The sequence below is a fragment of the Phyllobates terribilis genome, unplaced genomic scaffold (genome assembly GCF_046119375.1).
Source record: "Phyllobates terribilis strain yellow unplaced genomic scaffold, ASM4611937v1 Scaffold_7885__1_contigs__length_34600, whole genome shotgun sequence".
Lineage (NCBI taxonomy): Eukaryota > Metazoa > Chordata > Amphibia > Anura > Dendrobatidae > Phyllobates > Phyllobates terribilis.
This window is the reverse complement of record NW_027370625.1, coordinates 1-17,909: the sequence shown is the minus strand read 5'-3', so window position 1 is coordinate 17,909 and position 17,909 is coordinate 1. Positions and strand designations below refer to the sequence as shown.

At 45.1% G+C, this 17,909-nt stretch overlaps 14 non-coding genes across 14 annotated transcripts; all 14 read left to right on the top strand.

The window, feature by feature from the left end:
- The first annotated feature begins 277 nt into the window (after positions 1 to 277).
- LOC141251994 (U2 spliceosomal RNA) lies at positions 278 to 468 on the top strand. Its single transcript, XR_012313476.1, has one exon. It is a non-coding gene; the product is annotated as a U2 spliceosomal RNA (small nuclear RNA).
- A 1,118-nt stretch (positions 469 to 1,586) lies between these two features.
- LOC141251992 (U2 spliceosomal RNA) lies at positions 1,587 to 1,777 on the top strand. Its single transcript, XR_012313475.1, has one exon. It is a non-coding gene; the product is annotated as a U2 spliceosomal RNA (small nuclear RNA).
- Positions 1,778 to 2,895: 1,118 nt separating this feature from the next.
- On the top strand, positions 2,896 to 3,086 carry LOC141251991 (U2 spliceosomal RNA). The gene has a single exon (XR_012313474.1). It is a non-coding gene; the product is annotated as a U2 spliceosomal RNA (small nuclear RNA).
- Positions 3,087 to 4,204: 1,118 nt separating this feature from the next.
- LOC141251990 (U2 spliceosomal RNA) lies at positions 4,205 to 4,395 on the top strand. The gene has a single exon (XR_012313473.1). It is a non-coding gene; the product is annotated as a U2 spliceosomal RNA (small nuclear RNA).
- Positions 4,396 to 5,513: 1,118 nt separating this feature from the next.
- Positions 5,514 to 5,704, top strand: LOC141251989 (U2 spliceosomal RNA). The gene has a single exon (XR_012313472.1). It is a non-coding gene; the product is annotated as a U2 spliceosomal RNA (small nuclear RNA).
- Positions 5,705 to 6,822: 1,118 nt separating this feature from the next.
- Positions 6,823 to 7,013, top strand: LOC141251988 (U2 spliceosomal RNA). Its single transcript, XR_012313471.1, has one exon. It is a non-coding gene; the product is annotated as a U2 spliceosomal RNA (small nuclear RNA).
- Positions 7,014 to 8,131: 1,118 nt separating this feature from the next.
- LOC141251987 (U2 spliceosomal RNA) lies at positions 8,132 to 8,322 on the top strand. Its single transcript, XR_012313470.1, has one exon. It is a non-coding gene; the product is annotated as a U2 spliceosomal RNA (small nuclear RNA).
- A 1,118-nt stretch (positions 8,323 to 9,440) lies between these two features.
- On the top strand, positions 9,441 to 9,631 carry LOC141251986 (U2 spliceosomal RNA). Its single transcript, XR_012313469.1, has one exon. It is a non-coding gene; the product is annotated as a U2 spliceosomal RNA (small nuclear RNA).
- A 1,118-nt stretch (positions 9,632 to 10,749) lies between these two features.
- On the top strand, positions 10,750 to 10,940 carry LOC141251985 (U2 spliceosomal RNA). The gene has a single exon (XR_012313468.1). It is a non-coding gene; the product is annotated as a U2 spliceosomal RNA (small nuclear RNA).
- A 1,118-nt stretch (positions 10,941 to 12,058) lies between these two features.
- Positions 12,059 to 12,249, top strand: LOC141252012 (U2 spliceosomal RNA). The gene has a single exon (XR_012313493.1). It is a non-coding gene; the product is annotated as a U2 spliceosomal RNA (small nuclear RNA).
- A 1,118-nt stretch (positions 12,250 to 13,367) lies between these two features.
- Positions 13,368 to 13,558, top strand: LOC141252011 (U2 spliceosomal RNA). Its single transcript, XR_012313492.1, has one exon. It is a non-coding gene; the product is annotated as a U2 spliceosomal RNA (small nuclear RNA).
- A 1,118-nt stretch (positions 13,559 to 14,676) lies between these two features.
- Positions 14,677 to 14,867, top strand: LOC141252008 (U2 spliceosomal RNA). The gene has a single exon (XR_012313490.1). It is a non-coding gene; the product is annotated as a U2 spliceosomal RNA (small nuclear RNA).
- A 1,118-nt stretch (positions 14,868 to 15,985) lies between these two features.
- Positions 15,986 to 16,176, top strand: LOC141251996 (U2 spliceosomal RNA). The gene has a single exon (XR_012313478.1). It is a non-coding gene; the product is annotated as a U2 spliceosomal RNA (small nuclear RNA).
- A 1,118-nt stretch (positions 16,177 to 17,294) lies between these two features.
- LOC141251984 (U2 spliceosomal RNA) lies at positions 17,295 to 17,485 on the top strand. The gene has a single exon (XR_012313467.1). It is a non-coding gene; the product is annotated as a U2 spliceosomal RNA (small nuclear RNA).
- Positions 17,486 to 17,909: the final 424 nt, after the last annotated feature.

Sequence of the window (17,909 nt, the reverse complement as noted above, 5' to 3'; positions counted from 1 at the left end):
CGTTCCACCCCACCCCCCGCCTTAATTGGTTCTCCTCCCTTCCAACGGTGTTGAGGCGGGTGGGAACAGCAGGGGGTGAAGGTGCTGTGTTTAAAGAGGTGGAGTTATGCAGATCTAAAACGCGTGGATTGCAGCAGCAGCAAGCCGAAAAGTGCAGGCATGTAAGGGATCTAGAGGTTGACAACATGTCTTCTTAACGGGAGTCCAGGAGCTCATCTCCACAAATGGACTTTTTAGGATCCTTGGGTGGCTCCGTAGTTTGAAACCAATTCTGGTTATCGCTTCTCGGCCTTTTGGCTAAGATCAAGTGTAGTATCTGTTCTTATCAGTTTAATATCTGATACGTCCCCTATCTGGGGACCATATATTAAATGGATTTTTAGAACAGGGAGATGGAAAAAGAGCTTGCTCTGTCCACTCCACGCATTGACCTGGTATTGCAGTATCTCCAGGACCGGTGCACCCCTTCTTTAATGCAGTTTCTAAAATCAGAAAGAATTGAATTCAATGTTTTTTGTTCATTTTGCTTGTTTGTCGGATTTTGGGATGGACTCTTTGGCTCTGCTTTTCTTCTCCTCATTGGATTTTTCATGTTCAAAGTTGCAGAAGCCAGATTACAAGCTCATTTTGGTTCAACTTCAGCAACTGTGCATTGCATTGCCATGTAATGTGATGCAATGCTATCTTTCTAGCTCTCCCTTTCTACTTCCTTTTGGATAAACAGACATATTAGGCAAGCATTTTGGAGCTTTCACCTAAATAACTACAGGTGGTGAGATAAGCTGCACAATATAATTGACCTTTCAGTATATTGTTGCACACACACCATCTATTTAGCAAATGCCCTTGTTATCAACAGCAGCCTTTTAAACTCACCCGAGCTAACAGGTATGTGCGCTGGTTACACTGCTGCGCTTAAAATTTCTTTTTTGGTTTGCTACAATGCCTTTTCTGAAACGTTGTCTCCTTCTGCTGGAACACTGACTTCTTTCATTTAATGCCTGCAGACTATAAAAGAGAACCCAACCCAAAAAGTTTGGTTGATTAGTCTGTGGCATTCTGTTAAACTGTTGCTTATGGCGGTCTCTGTGAGCTTCTCAGCGACATTCAGCCAGCCAGGTATCCTGCCTGCAGTAGATGGAATGTGGCAATGGAACGCTGGCTGCGCGTGTCATAATAGGCTCTGAGCCTTTATATACCTGTGCACAGCAGCAGCCACCTTCAGTCTGCTGCTGGACAGCCAGCAGCAGCAGCAGCAGCAGGAGAGGTATGTAATCAGGAGCCCTCCTGCTAAGGGTAGACAGCTGCTCGTTCCACCCCACCCCCCGCCTTAATTGGTTCTCCTCCCTTCCAACGGTGTTGAGGCGGGTGGGAACAGCAGGGGGTGAAGGTGCTGTGTTTAAAGAGGTGGAGTTATGCAGATCTAAAACGCGTGGATTGCAGCAGCAGCAAGCCGAAAAGTGCAGGCATGTAAGGGATCTAGAGGTTGACAACATGTCTTCTTAACGGGAGTCCAGGAGCTCATCTCCACAAATGGACTTTTTAGGATCCTTGGGTGGCTCCGTAGTTTGAAACCAATTCTGGTTATCGCTTCTCGGCCTTTTGGCTAAGATCAAGTGTAGTATCTGTTCTTATCAGTTTAATATCTGATACGTCCCCTATCTGGGGACCATATATTAAATGGATTTTTAGAACAGGGAGATGGAAAAAGAGCTTGCTCTGTCCACTCCACGCATTGACCTGGTATTGCAGTATCTCCAGGACCGGTGCACCCCTTCTTTAATGCAGTTTCTAAAATCAGAAAGAATTGAATTCAATGTTTTTTGTTCATTTTGCTTGTTTGTCGGATTTTGGGATGGACTCTTTGGCTCTGCTTTTCTTCTCCTCATTGGATTTTTCATGTTCAAAGTTGCAGAAGCCAGATTACAAGCTCATTTTGGTTCAACTTCAGCAACTGTGCATTGCATTGCCATGTAATGTGATGCAATGCTATCTTTCTAGCTCTCCCTTTCTACTTCCTTTTGGATAAACAGACATATTAGGCAAGCATTTTGGAGCTTTCACCTAAATAACTACAGGTGGTGAGATAAGCTGCACAATATAATTGACCTTTCAGTATATTGTTGCACACACACCATCTATTTAGCAAATGCCCTTGTTATCAACAGCAGCCTTTTAAACTCACCCGAGCTAACAGGTATGTGCGCTGGTTACACTGCTGCGCTTAAAATTTCTTTTTTGGTTTGCTACAATGCCTTTTCTGAAACGTTGTCTCCTTCTGCTGGAACACTGACTTCTTTCATTTAATGCCTGCAGACTATAAAAGAGAACCCAACCCAAAAAGTTTGGTTGATTAGTCTGTGGCATTCTGTTAAACTGTTGCTTATGGCGGTCTCTGTGAGCTTCTCAGCGACATTCAGCCAGCCAGGTATCCTGCCTGCAGTAGATGGAATGTGGCAATGGAACGCTGGCTGCGCGTGTCATAATAGGCTCTGAGCCTTTATATACCTGTGCACAGCAGCAGCCACCTTCAGTCTGCTGCTGGACAGCCAGCAGCAGCAGCAGCAGCAGGAGAGGTATGTAATCAGGAGCCCTCCTGCTAAGGGTAGACAGCTGCTCGTTCCACCCCACCCCCCGCCTTAATTGGTTCTCCTCCCTTCCAACGGTGTTGAGGCGGGTGGGAACAGCAGGGGGTGAAGGTGCTGTGTTTAAAGAGGTGGAGTTATGCAGATCTAAAACGCGTGGATTGCAGCAGCAGCAAGCCGAAAAGTGCAGGCATGTAAGGGATCTAGAGGTTGACAACATGTCTTCTTAACGGGAGTCCAGGAGCTCATCTCCACAAATGGACTTTTTAGGATCCTTGGGTGGCTCCGTAGTTTGAAACCAATTCTGGTTATCGCTTCTCGGCCTTTTGGCTAAGATCAAGTGTAGTATCTGTTCTTATCAGTTTAATATCTGATACGTCCCCTATCTGGGGACCATATATTAAATGGATTTTTAGAACAGGGAGATGGAAAAAGAGCTTGCTCTGTCCACTCCACGCATTGACCTGGTATTGCAGTATCTCCAGGACCGGTGCACCCCTTCTTTAATGCAGTTTCTAAAATCAGAAAGAATTGAATTCAATGTTTTTTGTTCATTTTGCTTGTTTGTCGGATTTTGGGATGGACTCTTTGGCTCTGCTTTTCTTCTCCTCATTGGATTTTTCATGTTCAAAGTTGCAGAAGCCAGATTACAAGCTCATTTTGGTTCAACTTCAGCAACTGTGCATTGCATTGCCATGTAATGTGATGCAATGCTATCTTTCTAGCTCTCCCTTTCTACTTCCTTTTGGATAAACAGACATATTAGGCAAGCATTTTGGAGCTTTCACCTAAATAACTACAGGTGGTGAGATAAGCTGCACAATATAATTGACCTTTCAGTATATTGTTGCACACACACCATCTATTTAGCAAATGCCCTTGTTATCAACAGCAGCCTTTTAAACTCACCCGAGCTAACAGGTATGTGCGCTGGTTACACTGCTGCGCTTAAAATTTCTTTTTTGGTTTGCTACAATGCCTTTTCTGAAACGTTGTCTCCTTCTGCTGGAACACTGACTTCTTTCATTTAATGCCTGCAGACTATAAAAGAGAACCCAACCCAAAAAGTTTGGTTGATTAGTCTGTGGCATTCTGTTAAACTGTTGCTTATGGCGGTCTCTGTGAGCTTCTCAGCGACATTCAGCCAGCCAGGTATCCTGCCTGCAGTAGATGGAATGTGGCAATGGAACGCTGGCTGCGCGTGTCATAATAGGCTCTGAGCCTTTATATACCTGTGCACAGCAGCAGCCACCTTCAGTCTGCTGCTGGACAGCCAGCAGCAGCAGCAGCAGCAGGAGAGGTATGTAATCAGGAGCCCTCCTGCTAAGGGTAGACAGCTGCTCGTTCCACCCCACCCCCCGCCTTAATTGGTTCTCCTCCCTTCCAACGGTGTTGAGGCGGGTGGGAACAGCAGGGGGTGAAGGTGCTGTGTTTAAAGAGGTGGAGTTATGCAGATCTAAAACGCGTGGATTGCAGCAGCAGCAAGCCGAAAAGTGCAGGCATGTAAGGGATCTAGAGGTTGACAACATGTCTTCTTAACGGGAGTCCAGGAGCTCATCTCCACAAATGGACTTTTTAGGATCCTTGGGTGGCTCCGTAGTTTGAAACCAATTCTGGTTATCGCTTCTCGGCCTTTTGGCTAAGATCAAGTGTAGTATCTGTTCTTATCAGTTTAATATCTGATACGTCCCCTATCTGGGGACCATATATTAAATGGATTTTTAGAACAGGGAGATGGAAAAAGAGCTTGCTCTGTCCACTCCACGCATTGACCTGGTATTGCAGTATCTCCAGGACCGGTGCACCCCTTCTTTAATGCAGTTTCTAAAATCAGAAAGAATTGAATTCAATGTTTTTTGTTCATTTTGCTTGTTTGTCGGATTTTGGGATGGACTCTTTGGCTCTGCTTTTCTTCTCCTCATTGGATTTTTCATGTTCAAAGTTGCAGAAGCCAGATTACAAGCTCATTTTGGTTCAACTTCAGCAACTGTGCATTGCATTGCCATGTAATGTGATGCAATGCTATCTTTCTAGCTCTCCCTTTCTACTTCCTTTTGGATAAACAGACATATTAGGCAAGCATTTTGGAGCTTTCACCTAAATAACTACAGGTGGTGAGATAAGCTGCACAATATAATTGACCTTTCAGTATATTGTTGCACACACACCATCTATTTAGCAAATGCCCTTGTTATCAACAGCAGCCTTTTAAACTCACCCGAGCTAACAGGTATGTGCGCTGGTTACACTGCTGCGCTTAAAATTTCTTTTTTGGTTTGCTACAATGCCTTTTCTGAAACGTTGTCTCCTTCTGCTGGAACACTGACTTCTTTCATTTAATGCCTGCAGACTATAAAAGAGAACCCAACCCAAAAAGTTTGGTTGATTAGTCTGTGGCATTCTGTTAAACTGTTGCTTATGGCGGTCTCTGTGAGCTTCTCAGCGACATTCAGCCAGCCAGGTATCCTGCCTGCAGTAGATGGAATGTGGCAATGGAACGCTGGCTGCGCGTGTCATAATAGGCTCTGAGCCTTTATATACCTGTGCACAGCAGCAGCCACCTTCAGTCTGCTGCTGGACAGCCAGCAGCAGCAGCAGCAGCAGGAGAGGTATGTAATCAGGAGCCCTCCTGCTAAGGGTAGACAGCTGCTCGTTCCACCCCACCCCCCGCCTTAATTGGTTCTCCTCCCTTCCAACGGTGTTGAGGCGGGTGGGAACAGCAGGGGGTGAAGGTGCTGTGTTTAAAGAGGTGGAGTTATGCAGATCTAAAACGCGTGGATTGCAGCAGCAGCAAGCCGAAAAGTGCAGGCATGTAAGGGATCTAGAGGTTGACAACATGTCTTCTTAACGGGAGTCCAGGAGCTCATCTCCACAAATGGACTTTTTAGGATCCTTGGGTGGCTCCGTAGTTTGAAACCAATTCTGGTTATCGCTTCTCGGCCTTTTGGCTAAGATCAAGTGTAGTATCTGTTCTTATCAGTTTAATATCTGATACGTCCCCTATCTGGGGACCATATATTAAATGGATTTTTAGAACAGGGAGATGGAAAAAGAGCTTGCTCTGTCCACTCCACGCATTGACCTGGTATTGCAGTATCTCCAGGACCGGTGCACCCCTTCTTTAATGCAGTTTCTAAAATCAGAAAGAATTGAATTCAATGTTTTTTGTTCATTTTGCTTGTTTGTCGGATTTTGGGATGGACTCTTTGGCTCTGCTTTTCTTCTCCTCATTGGATTTTTCATGTTCAAAGTTGCAGAAGCCAGATTACAAGCTCATTTTGGTTCAACTTCAGCAACTGTGCATTGCATTGCCATGTAATGTGATGCAATGCTATCTTTCTAGCTCTCCCTTTCTACTTCCTTTTGGATAAACAGACATATTAGGCAAGCATTTTGGAGCTTTCACCTAAATAACTACAGGTGGTGAGATAAGCTGCACAATATAATTGACCTTTCAGTATATTGTTGCACACACACCATCTATTTAGCAAATGCCCTTGTTATCAACAGCAGCCTTTTAAACTCACCCGAGCTAACAGGTATGTGCGCTGGTTACACTGCTGCGCTTAAAATTTCTTTTTTGGTTTGCTACAATGCCTTTTCTGAAACGTTGTCTCCTTCTGCTGGAACACTGACTTCTTTCATTTAATGCCTGCAGACTATAAAAGAGAACCCAACCCAAAAAGTTTGGTTGATTAGTCTGTGGCATTCTGTTAAACTGTTGCTTATGGCGGTCTCTGTGAGCTTCTCAGCGACATTCAGCCAGCCAGGTATCCTGCCTGCAGTAGATGGAATGTGGCAATGGAACGCTGGCTGCGCGTGTCATAATAGGCTCTGAGCCTTTATATACCTGTGCACAGCAGCAGCCACCTTCAGTCTGCTGCTGGACAGCCAGCAGCAGCAGCAGCAGCAGGAGAGGTATGTAATCAGGAGCCCTCCTGCTAAGGGTAGACAGCTGCTCGTTCCACCCCACCCCCCGCCTTAATTGGTTCTCCTCCCTTCCAACGGTGTTGAGGCGGGTGGGAACAGCAGGGGGTGAAGGTGCTGTGTTTAAAGAGGTGGAGTTATGCAGATCTAAAACGCGTGGATTGCAGCAGCAGCAAGCCGAAAAGTGCAGGCATGTAAGGGATCTAGAGGTTGACAACATGTCTTCTTAACGGGAGTCCAGGAGCTCATCTCCACAAATGGACTTTTTAGGATCCTTGGGTGGCTCCGTAGTTTGAAACCAATTCTGGTTATCGCTTCTCGGCCTTTTGGCTAAGATCAAGTGTAGTATCTGTTCTTATCAGTTTAATATCTGATACGTCCCCTATCTGGGGACCATATATTAAATGGATTTTTAGAACAGGGAGATGGAAAAAGAGCTTGCTCTGTCCACTCCACGCATTGACCTGGTATTGCAGTATCTCCAGGACCGGTGCACCCCTTCTTTAATGCAGTTTCTAAAATCAGAAAGAATTGAATTCAATGTTTTTTGTTCATTTTGCTTGTTTGTCGGATTTTGGGATGGACTCTTTGGCTCTGCTTTTCTTCTCCTCATTGGATTTTTCATGTTCAAAGTTGCAGAAGCCAGATTACAAGCTCATTTTGGTTCAACTTCAGCAACTGTGCATTGCATTGCCATGTAATGTGATGCAATGCTATCTTTCTAGCTCTCCCTTTCTACTTCCTTTTGGATAAACAGACATATTAGGCAAGCATTTTGGAGCTTTCACCTAAATAACTACAGGTGGTGAGATAAGCTGCACAATATAATTGACCTTTCAGTATATTGTTGCACACACACCATCTATTTAGCAAATGCCCTTGTTATCAACAGCAGCCTTTTAAACTCACCCGAGCTAACAGGTATGTGCGCTGGTTACACTGCTGCGCTTAAAATTTCTTTTTTGGTTTGCTACAATGCCTTTTCTGAAACGTTGTCTCCTTCTGCTGGAACACTGACTTCTTTCATTTAATGCCTGCAGACTATAAAAGAGAACCCAACCCAAAAAGTTTGGTTGATTAGTCTGTGGCATTCTGTTAAACTGTTGCTTATGGCGGTCTCTGTGAGCTTCTCAGCGACATTCAGCCAGCCAGGTATCCTGCCTGCAGTAGATGGAATGTGGCAATGGAACGCTGGCTGCGCGTGTCATAATAGGCTCTGAGCCTTTATATACCTGTGCACAGCAGCAGCCACCTTCAGTCTGCTGCTGGACAGCCAGCAGCAGCAGCAGCAGCAGGAGAGGTATGTAATCAGGAGCCCTCCTGCTAAGGGTAGACAGCTGCTCGTTCCACCCCACCCCCCGCCTTAATTGGTTCTCCTCCCTTCCAACGGTGTTGAGGCGGGTGGGAACAGCAGGGGGTGAAGGTGCTGTGTTTAAAGAGGTGGAGTTATGCAGATCTAAAACGCGTGGATTGCAGCAGCAGCAAGCCGAAAAGTGCAGGCATGTAAGGGATCTAGAGGTTGACAACATGTCTTCTTAACGGGAGTCCAGGAGCTCATCTCCACAAATGGACTTTTTAGGATCCTTGGGTGGCTCCGTAGTTTGAAACCAATTCTGGTTATCGCTTCTCGGCCTTTTGGCTAAGATCAAGTGTAGTATCTGTTCTTATCAGTTTAATATCTGATACGTCCCCTATCTGGGGACCATATATTAAATGGATTTTTAGAACAGGGAGATGGAAAAAGAGCTTGCTCTGTCCACTCCACGCATTGACCTGGTATTGCAGTATCTCCAGGACCGGTGCACCCCTTCTTTAATGCAGTTTCTAAAATCAGAAAGAATTGAATTCAATGTTTTTTGTTCATTTTGCTTGTTTGTCGGATTTTGGGATGGACTCTTTGGCTCTGCTTTTCTTCTCCTCATTGGATTTTTCATGTTCAAAGTTGCAGAAGCCAGATTACAAGCTCATTTTGGTTCAACTTCAGCAACTGTGCATTGCATTGCCATGTAATGTGATGCAATGCTATCTTTCTAGCTCTCCCTTTCTACTTCCTTTTGGATAAACAGACATATTAGGCAAGCATTTTGGAGCTTTCACCTAAATAACTACAGGTGGTGAGATAAGCTGCACAATATAATTGACCTTTCAGTATATTGTTGCACACACACCATCTATTTAGCAAATGCCCTTGTTATCAACAGCAGCCTTTTAAACTCACCCGAGCTAACAGGTATGTGCGCTGGTTACACTGCTGCGCTTAAAATTTCTTTTTTGGTTTGCTACAATGCCTTTTCTGAAACGTTGTCTCCTTCTGCTGGAACACTGACTTCTTTCATTTAATGCCTGCAGACTATAAAAGAGAACCCAACCCAAAAAGTTTGGTTGATTAGTCTGTGGCATTCTGTTAAACTGTTGCTTATGGCGGTCTCTGTGAGCTTCTCAGCGACATTCAGCCAGCCAGGTATCCTGCCTGCAGTAGATGGAATGTGGCAATGGAACGCTGGCTGCGCGTGTCATAATAGGCTCTGAGCCTTTATATACCTGTGCACAGCAGCAGCCACCTTCAGTCTGCTGCTGGACAGCCAGCAGCAGCAGCAGCAGCAGGAGAGGTATGTAATCAGGAGCCCTCCTGCTAAGGGTAGACAGCTGCTCGTTCCACCCCACCCCCCGCCTTAATTGGTTCTCCTCCCTTCCAACGGTGTTGAGGCGGGTGGGAACAGCAGGGGGTGAAGGTGCTGTGTTTAAAGAGGTGGAGTTATGCAGATCTAAAACGCGTGGATTGCAGCAGCAGCAAGCCGAAAAGTGCAGGCATGTAAGGGATCTAGAGGTTGACAACATGTCTTCTTAACGGGAGTCCAGGAGCTCATCTCCACAAATGGACTTTTTAGGATCCTTGGGTGGCTCCGTAGTTTGAAACCAATTCTGGTTATCGCTTCTCGGCCTTTTGGCTAAGATCAAGTGTAGTATCTGTTCTTATCAGTTTAATATCTGATACGTCCCCTATCTGGGGACCATATATTAAATGGATTTTTAGAACAGGGAGATGGAAAAAGAGCTTGCTCTGTCCACTCCACGCATTGACCTGGTATTGCAGTATCTCCAGGACCGGTGCACCCCTTCTTTAATGCAGTTTCTAAAATCAGAAAGAATTGAATTCAATGTTTTTTGTTCATTTTGCTTGTTTGTCGGATTTTGGGATGGACTCTTTGGCTCTGCTTTTCTTCTCCTCATTGGATTTTTCATGTTCAAAGTTGCAGAAGCCAGATTACAAGCTCATTTTGGTTCAACTTCAGCAACTGTGCATTGCATTGCCATGTAATGTGATGCAATGCTATCTTTCTAGCTCTCCCTTTCTACTTCCTTTTGGATAAACAGACATATTAGGCAAGCATTTTGGAGCTTTCACCTAAATAACTACAGGTGGTGAGATAAGCTGCACAATATAATTGACCTTTCAGTATATTGTTGCACACACACCATCTATTTAGCAAATGCCCTTGTTATCAACAGCAGCCTTTTAAACTCACCCGAGCTAACAGGTATGTGCGCTGGTTACACTGCTGCGCTTAAAATTTCTTTTTTGGTTTGCTACAATGCCTTTTCTGAAACGTTGTCTCCTTCTGCTGGAACACTGACTTCTTTCATTTAATGCCTGCAGACTATAAAAGAGAACCCAACCCAAAAAGTTTGGTTGATTAGTCTGTGGCATTCTGTTAAACTGTTGCTTATGGCGGTCTCTGTGAGCTTCTCAGCGACATTCAGCCAGCCAGGTATCCTGCCTGCAGTAGATGGAATGTGGCAATGGAACGCTGGCTGCGCGTGTCATAATAGGCTCTGAGCCTTTATATACCTGTGCACAGCAGCAGCCACCTTCAGTCTGCTGCTGGACAGCCAGCAGCAGCAGCAGCAGCAGGAGAGGTATGTAATCAGGAGCCCTCCTGCTAAGGGTAGACAGCTGCTCGTTCCACCCCACCCCCCGCCTTAATTGGTTCTCCTCCCTTCCAACGGTGTTGAGGCGGGTGGGAACAGCAGGGGGTGAAGGTGCTGTGTTTAAAGAGGTGGAGTTATGCAGATCTAAAACGCGTGGTTTGCAGCAGCAGCAAGCCGAAAAGTGCAGGCATGTAAGGGATCTAGAGGTTGACAACATGTCTTCTTAACGGGAGTCCAGGAGCTCATCTCCACAAATGGACTTTTTAGGATCCTTGGGTGGCTCCGTAGTTTGAAACCAATTCTGGTTATCGCTTCTCGGCCTTTTGGCTAAGATCAAGTGTAGTATCTGTTCTTATCAGTTTAATATCTGATACGTCCCCTATCTGGGGACCATATATTAAATGGATTTTTAGAACAGGGAGATGGAAAAAGAGCTTGCTCTGTCCACTCCACGCATTGACCTGGTATTGCAGTATCTCCAGGACCGGTGCACCCCTTCTTTAATGCAGTTTCTAAAATCAGAAAGAATTGAATTCAATGTTTTTTGTTCATTTTGCTTGTTTGTCGGATTTTGGGATGGACTCTTTGGCTCTGCTTTTCTTCTCCTCATTGGATTTTTCATGTTCAAAGTTGCAGAAGCCAGATTACAAGCTCATTTTGGTTCAACTTCAGCAACTGTGCATTGCATTGCCATGTAATGTGATGCAATGCTATCTTTCTAGCTCTCCCTTTCTACTTCCTTTTGGATAAACAGACATATTAGGCAAGCATTTTGGAGCTTTCACCTAAATAACTACAGGTGGTGAGATAAGCTGCACAATATAATTGACCTTTCAGTATATTGTTGCACACACACCATCTATTTAGCAAATGCCCTTGTTATCAACAGCAGCCTTTTAAACTCACCCGAGCTAACAGGTATGTGCGCTGGTTACACTGCTGCGCTTAAAATTTCTTTTTTGGTTTGCTACAATGCCTTTTCTGAAACGTTGTCTCCTTCTGCTGGAACACTGACTTCTTTCATTTAATGCCTGCAGACTATAAAAGAGAACCCAACCCAAAAAGTTTGGTTGATTAGTCTGTGGCATTCTGTTAAACTGTTGCTTATGGCGGTCTCTGTGAGCTTCTCAGCGACATTCAGCCAGCCAGGTATCCTGCCTGCAGTAGATGGAATGTGGCAATGGAACGCTGGCTGCGCGTGTCATAATAGGCTCTGAGCCTTTATATACCTGTGCACAGCAGCAGCCACCTTCAGTCTGCTGCTGGACAGCCAGCAGCAGCAGCAGCAGCAGGAGAGGTATGTAATCAGGAGCCCTCCTGCTAAGGGTAGACAGCTGCTCGTTCCACCCCACCCCCCGCCTTAATTGGTTCTCCTCCCTTCCAACGGTGTTGAGGCGGGTGGGAACAGCAGGGGGTGAAGGTGCTGTGTTTAAAGAGGTGGAGTTATGCAGATCTAAAACGCGTGGATTGCAGCAGCAGCAAGCCGAAAAGTGCAGGCATGTAAGGGATCTAGAGGTTGACAACATGTCTTCTTAACGGGAGTCCAGGAGCTCATCTCCACAAATGGACTTTTTAGGATCCTTGGGTGGCTCCGTAGTTTGAAACCAATTCTGGTTATCGCTTCTCGGCCTTTTGGCTAAGATCAAGTGTAGTATCTGTTCTTATCAGTTTAATATCTGATACGTCCCCTATCTGGGGACCATATATTAAATGGATTTTTAGAACAGGGAGATGGAAAAAGAGCTTGCTCTGTCCACTCCACGCATTGACCTGGTATTGCAGTATCTCCAGGACCGGTGCACCCCTTCTTTAATGCAGTTTCTAAAATCAGAAAGAATTGAATTCAATGTTTTTTGTTCATTTTGCTTGTTTGTCGGATTTTGGGATGGACTCTTTGGCTCTGCTTTTCTTCTCCTCATTGGATTTTTCATGTTCAAAGTTGCAGAAGCCAGATTACAAGCTCATTTTGGTTCAACTTCAGCAACTGTGCATTGCATTGCCATGTAATGTGATGCAATGCTATCTTTCTAGCTCTCCCTTTCTACTTCCTTTTGGATAAACAGACATATTAGGCAAGCATTTTGGAGCTTTCACCTAAATAACTACAGGTGGTGAGATAAGCTGCACAATATAATTGACCTTTCAGTATATTGTTGCACACACACCATCTATTTAGCAAATGCCCTTGTTATCAACAGCAGCCTTTTAAACTCACCCGAGCTAACAGGTATGTGCGCTGGTTACACTGCTGCGCTTAAAATTTCTTTTTTGGTTTGCTACAATGCCTTTTCTGAAACGTTGTCTCCTTCTGCTGGAACACTGACTTCTTTCATTTAATGCCTGCAGACTATAAAAGAGAACCCAACCCAAAAAGTTTGGTTGATTAGTCTGTGGCATTCTGTTAAACTGTTGCTTATGGCGGTCTCTGTGAGCTTCTCAGCGACATTCAGCCAGCCAGGTATCCTGCCTGCAGTAGATGGAATGTGGCAATGGAACGCTGGCTGCGCGTGTCATAATAGGCTCTGAGCCTTTATATACCTGTGCACAGCAGCAGCCACCTTCAGTCTGCTGCTGGACAGCCAGCAGCAGCAGCAGCAGCAGGAGAGGTATGTAATCAGGAGCCCTCCTGCTAAGGGTAGACAGCTGCTCGTTCCACCCCACCCCCCGCCTTAATTGGTTCTCCTCCCTTCCAACGGTGTTGAGGCGGGTGGGAACAGCAGGGGGTGAAGGTGCTGTGTTTAAAGAGGTGGAGTTATGCAGATCTAAAACGCGTGGATTGCAGCAGCAGCAAGCCGAAAAGTGCAGGCATGTAAGGGATCTAGAGGTTGACAACATGTCTTCTTAACGGGAGTCCAGGAGCTCATCTCCACAAATGGACTTTTTAGGATCCTTGGGTGGCTCCGTAGTTTGAAACCAATTCTGGTTATCGCTTCTCGGCCTTTTGGCTAAGATCAAGTGTAGTATCTGTTCTTATCAGTTTAATATCTGATACGTCCCCTATCTGGGGACCATATATTAAATGGATTTTTAGAACAGGGAGATGGAAAAAGAGCTTGCTCTGTCCACTCCACGCATTGACCTGGTATTGCAGTATCTCCAGGACCGGTGCACCCCTTCTTTAATGCAGTTTCTAAAATCAGAAAGAATTGAATTCAATGTTTTTTGTTCATTTTGCTTGTTTGTCGGATTTTGGGATGGACTCTTTGGCTCTGCTTTTCTTCTCCTCATTGGATTTTTCATGTTCAAAGTTGCAGAAGCCAGATTACAAGCTCATTTTGGTTCAACTTCAGCAACTGTGCATTGCATTGCCATGTAATGTGATGCAATGCTATCTTTCTAGCTCTCCCTTTCTACTTCCTTTTGGATAAACAGACATATTAGGCAAGCATTTTGGAGCTTTCACCTAAATAACTACAGGTGGTGAGATAAGCTGCACAATATAATTGACCTTTCAGTATATTGTTGCACACACACCATCTATTTAGCAAATGCCCTTGTTATCAACAGCAGCCTTTTAAACTCACCCGAGCTAACAGGTATGTGCGCTGGTTACACTGCTGCGCTTAAAATTTCTTTTTTGGTTTGCTACAATGCCTTTTCTGAAACGTTGTCTCCTTCTGCTGGAACACTGACTTCTTTCATTTAATGCCTGCAGACTATAAAAGAGAACCCAACCCAAAAAGTTTGGTTGATTAGTCTGTGGCATTCTGTTAAACTGTTGCTTATGGCGGTCTCTGTGAGCTTCTCAGCGACATTCAGCCAGCCAGGTATCCTGCCTGCAGTAGATGGAATGTGGCAATGGAACGCTGGCTGCGCGTGTCATAATAGGCTCTGAGCCTTTATATACCTGTGCACAGCAGCAGCCACCTTCAGTCTGCTGCTGGACAGCCAGCAGCAGCAGCAGCAGCAGGAGAGGTATGTAATCAGGAGCCCTCCTGCTAAGGGTAGACAGCTGCTCGTTCCACCCCACCCCCCGCCTTAATTGGTTCTCCTCCCTTCCAACGGTGTTGAGGCGGGTGGGAACAGCAGGGGGTGAAGGTGCTGTGTTTAAAGAGGTGGAGTTATGCAGATCTAAAACGCGTGGATTGCAGCAGCAGCAAGCCGAAAAGTGCAGGCATGTAAGGGATCTAGAGGTTGACAACATGTCTTCTTAACGGGAGTCCAGGAGCTCATCTCCACAAATGGACTTTTTAGGATCCTTGGGTGGCTCCGTAGTTTGAAACCAATTCTGGTTATCGCTTCTCGGCCTTTTGGCTAAGATCAAGTGTAGTATCTGTTCTTATCAGTTTAATATCTGATACGTCCCCTATCTGGGGACCATATATTAAATGGATTTTTAGAACAGGGAGATGGAAAAAGAGCTTGCTCTGTCCACTCCACGCATTGACCTGGTATTGCAGTATCTCCAGGACCGGTGCACCCCTTCTTTAATGCAGTTTCTAAAATCAGAAAGAATTGAATTCAATGTTTTTTGTTCATTTTGCTTGTTTGTCGGATTTTGGGATGGACTCTTTGGCTCTGCTTTTCTTCTCCTCATTGGATTTTTCATGTTCAAAGTTGCAGAAGCCAGATTACAAGCTCATTTTGGTTCAACTTCAGCAACTGTGCATTGCATTGCCATGTAATGTGATGCAATGCTATCTTTCTAGCTCTCCCTTTCTACTTCCTTTTGGATAAACAGACATATTAGGCAAGCATTTTGGAGCTTTCACCTAAATAACTACAGGTGGTGAGATAAGCTGCACAATATAATTGACCTTTCAGTATATTGTTGCACACACACCATCTATTTAGCAAATGCCCTTGTTATCAACAGCAGCCTTTTAAACTCACCCGAGCTAACAGGTATGTGCGCTGGTTACACTGCTGCGCTTAAAATTTCTTTTTTGGTTTGCTACAATGCCTTTTCTGAAACGTTGTCTCCTTCTGCTGGAACACTGACTTCTTTCATTTAATGCCTGCAGACTATAAAAGAGAACCCAACCCAAAAAGTTTGGTTGATTAGTCTGTGGCATTCTGTTAAACTGTTGCTTATGGCGGTCTCTGTGAGCTTCTCAGCGACATTCAGCCAGCCAGGTATCCTGCCTGCAGTAGATGGAATGTGGCAATGGAACGCTGGCTGCGCGTGTCATAATAGGCTCTGAGCCTTTATATACCTGTGCACAGCAGCAGCCACCTTCAGTCTGCTGCTGGACAGCCAGCAGCAGCAGCAGCAGCAGGAGAGGTATGTAATCAGGAGCCCTCCTGCTAAGGGTAGACAGCTGCTCGTTCCACCCCACCCCCCGCCTTAATTGGTTCTCCTCCCTTCCAACGGTGTTGAGGCGGGTGGGAACAGCAGGGGGTGAAGGTGCTGTGTTTAAAGAGGTGGAGTTATGCAGATCTAAAACGCGTGGATTGCAGCAGCAGCAAGCCGAAAAGTGCAGGCATGTAAGGGATCTAGAGGTTGACAACATGTCTTCTTAACGGGAGTCCAGGAGCTCATCTCCACAAATGGACTTTTTAGGATCCTTGGGTGGCTCCGTAGTTTGAAACCAATTCTGGTTATCGCTTCTCGGCCTTTTGGCTAAGATCAAGTGTAGTATCTGTTCTTATCAGTTTAATATCTGATACGTCCCCTATCTGGGGACCATATATTAAATGGATTTTTAGAACAGGGAGATGGAAAAAGAGCTTGCTCTGTCCACTCCACGCATTGACCTGGTATTGCAGTATCTCCAGGACCGGTGCACCCCTTCTTTAATGCAGTTTCTAAAATCAGAAAGAATTGAATTCAATGTTTTTTGTTCATTTTGCTTGTTTGTCGGATTTTGGGATGGACTCTTTGGCTCTGCTTTTCTTCTCCTCATTGGATTTTTCATGTTCAAAGTTGCAGAAGCCAGATTACAAGCTCATTTTGGTTCAACTTCAGCAACTGTGCATTGCATTGCCATGTAATGTGATGCAATGCTATCTTTCTAGCTCTCCCTTTCTACTTCCTTTTGGATAAACAGACATATTAGGCAAGCATTTTGGAGCTTTCACCTAAATAACTACAGGTGGTGAGATAAGCTGCACAATATAATTGACCTTTCAGTATATTGTTGCACACACACCATCTATTTAGCAAATGCCCTTGTTATCAACAGCAGCCTTTTAAACTCACCCGAGCTAACAGGTATGTGCGCTGGTTACACTGCTGCGCTTAAAATTTCTTTTTTGGTTTGCTACAATGCCTTTTCTGAAACGTTGTCTCCTTCTGCTGGAACACTGACTTCTTTCATTTAATGCCTGCAGACTATAAAAGAGAACCCAACCCAAAAAGTTTGGTTGATTAGTCTGTGGCATTCTGTTAAACTGTTGCTTATGGCGGTCTCTGTGAGCTTCTCAGCGACATTCAGCCAGCCAGGTATCCTGCCTGCAGTAGATGGAATGTGGCAATGGAACGCTGGCTGCGCGTGTCATAATAGGCTCTGAGCCTTTATATACCTGTGCACAGCAGCAGCCACCTTCAGTCTGCTGCTGGACAGCCAGCAGCAGCAGCAGCAGCAGGAGAGGTATGTAATCAGGAGCCCTCCTGCTAAGGGTAGACAGCTGCTCGTTCCACCCCACCCCCCGCCTTAATTGGTTCTCCTCCCTTCCAACGGTGTTGAGGCGGGTGGGAACAGCAGGGGGTGAAGGTGCTGTGTTTAAAGAGGTGGAGTTATGCAGATCTAAAACGCGTGGATTGCAGCAGCAGCAAGCCGAAAAGTGCAGGCATGTAAGGGATCTAGAGGTTGACAACATGTCTTCTTAACGGGAGTCCAGGAGCTCATCTCCACAAATGGACTTTTTAGGATCCTTGGGTGGCTCCGTAGTTTGAAACCAATTCTGGTTATCGCTTCTCGGCCTTTTGGCTAAGATCAAGTGTAGTATCTGTTCTTATCAGTTTAATATCTGATACGTCCCCTATCTGGGGACCATATATTAAATGGATTTTTAGAACAGGGAGATGGAAAAAGAGCTTGCTCTGTCCACTCCACGCATTGACCTGGTATTGCAGTATCTCCAGGACCGGTGCACCCCTTCTTTAATGCAGTTTCTAAAATCAGAAAGAATTGAATTCAATGTTTTTTGTTCATTTTGCTTGTTTGTCGGATTTTGGGATGGACTCTTTGGCTCTGCTTTTCTTCTCCTCATTGGATTTTTCATGTTCAAAGTTGCAGAAGCCAGATTACAAGCTCATTTTGGTTCAACTTCAGCAACTGTGCATTGCATTGCCATGTAATGTGATGCAATGCTATCTTTCTAGCTCTCCCTTTCTACTTCCTTTTGGATAAACAGACATATTAGGCAAGCATTTTGGAGCTTTCACCTAAATAACTACAGGTGGTGAGATAAGCTGCACAATATAATTGACCTTTCAGTATATTGTTGCACACACACCATCTATTTAGCAAATGCCCTTGTTATCAACAGCAGCCTTTTAAACTCACCCGAGCTAACAGGTAT